This window comes from Oryctolagus cuniculus, chromosome 1 (assembly GCF_051225735.1).
Source record: "Oryctolagus cuniculus isolate XC-2025 breed Fujian yellow rabbit chromosome 1, ASM5122573v1, whole genome shotgun sequence".
Taxonomy (NCBI): Eukaryota; Metazoa; Chordata; class Mammalia; order Lagomorpha; family Leporidae; genus Oryctolagus; species Oryctolagus cuniculus.
In genome coordinates this window covers 72,937,690-72,939,688 of record NC_142867.1, presented here as the reverse complement: position 1 = coordinate 72,939,688, position 1,999 = coordinate 72,937,690, and the positions used below count along the sequence as shown (strand labels likewise).

Sequence of the window (1,999 nt, the reverse complement as noted above, 5' to 3'; positions counted from 1 at the left end):
TTTACAAAAAAAATTAACTCAAATACGGGTGTTTGCATTAAAATCCTAAGTTTGACTCTTAACTCTATCACAAAAGATAAATTACTTATTTTCATGATTTTTCTCCAAAACATTCTTATAATAGTTCCTGAATTTTTCAAATTGTATACTTGAAAAATGAATGATGCTTCATATTAGCTTTTTGTGATGACTAAAAGTTTAGCTAGATAGATGAATAAATGCACACATATACCTTTAATACACATATCAAAGACCCAATACTTTATTCAGTGCAGTGTATAGATAAATCCTCAATGTTTATCAGATGAATGAATAAAGCAATATGAATGAATCAGTACAATCTTTTAAGAAATTAGTAAACTTAAAAGAAATTTGTAAATAGTGCAATGTAAAGGAATTTTACTAGAGTAATTGAAGGCATATGTGGATCCAAAATGAAAATAAAATACTATAACTGCTAGAAAAAATGTTCACAAATCTTTCAATCAAAAATTAGTACTAATAAATTCATAAATCTAACTCTGTATTTTGGCTTATTCATTTTTGCCAATTGCAGATAAAATTATTTGTAAAAAAAAAGCCAGAATTAATATTACTCCCAAATTTCAAGAATGTCACATTCAATGACTCAACACAGTTGTAACAAATTAGAAAGAAAAAAGATGACTGTTATACATAGCCTGATTTTTCCTGCTTTTCCTGTTTCCAACATTGTTTTTCATCACTGTGGCAGCACAACCTTTATTTTCACAAAGCTTGGATAGATCTGAACTACCCTATCCTTTGCCACAGAGAAGTACTGTGACCTTTGCCAAGTCAGAGAAACCATTTCCAAAAGCATTTCCTTTAAATTGATCCTGTGAAGTATGTATGCCGTACAGAGACACTCGGGGTTCTTAAGACACTGTGCAGCAGGAAAGAAAGGGAACTCGGGAGATCGCCAACTGCGAACAAGATGAAACTCTGGAGTCGGCTGTACACATTTGTGCATGAGACTATTTGTGACTGAAGTGTCTCGGCCACAGTGCCCCTGTTCACCTGGATCTCCATCAGGTGAGCCTTTCTCTGCCTTAGATGAAGCAGATGTATCTGCGTCTGGGCACTGATGTGGATGACCTAGCAGTACTTCTTCAAGCTGCTGAAGCCCGCCCCCAGCTGCTTCTTGCCGAGGCTCTCCCACCACTTGCAGTACTTGGCCTTTCTCTTCAACTTAGGCCAGCTCTTGTAAAAGCGCCTTTTGCATTTATCACTGCTGTGCTCAGCAAAGATGGTCTTGAAGGTGTAGAGTCCTCGAGGGGTTTCCATGCAGCCCAATGCCTACAACCACCATGGGTGGTGTCTCCACAATGATCATTGCCTCCACAACTTCCTTCTTGTTCACTGTGGTGTCTGGCCTATTGACAATCCCACATGATGTGAGTGAGTCGTGTCAGCCTTGTGGCCCAGGAAAGCAGGCTTGGAGGAGTCATCCTTGGGGAGCTCTTCCTTTCCCCCTGTTGCTTACTGCTTTTGCTTCAGAGGCAAGAAGCCCAGGGACAAATGTCTGGGAGCAGAGAATTTCCTGTGAGACATCTGTAGAGATTATTGATTTAGACAGGAAACAGAAGCAGCTATTGTTACCATACTCCCACTTTAGAGATGAAGTATTTAATTAATCTGAAATAACTTTGAATGATATTTTATGTCCAGTCAATCTCTGACCTGAATAGTTTTGTTATTTTGAATAACAGGCATCAGCATGCACATACATACCTTTCACCTCATTAGTAGACTAAAAGAAGACAAAAATGCATTTTGTCTGAGCAGAACAGAGCTTGAGAGTTATTGTGTCATTTGAAGTATACAGGGACTGACAATGCCTTTTTAGAGTGATTTTATTTCCAATATTGAAAGGACAGGAAAAATTCCTTTGTAAATACAACTTTTTGCTTCTCCCAAAGGAGAAAAGATTGCATCTTGTTGGTGTTGTATTTTGTAATATTTCCATATCATGTTGTTT

General features: G+C 37.6%; 1 pseudogene; it reads right to left on the bottom strand.

Annotated features, from left to right (window-relative positions):
- Nucleotides 1-846: 846 nt before the first annotated feature.
- Nucleotides 847-1,572, bottom strand: LOC100344032 (large ribosomal subunit protein uL3 pseudogene; annotated as a pseudogene).
- Between the last annotated feature and the right edge of the window lie 427 nt (nucleotides 1,573-1,999).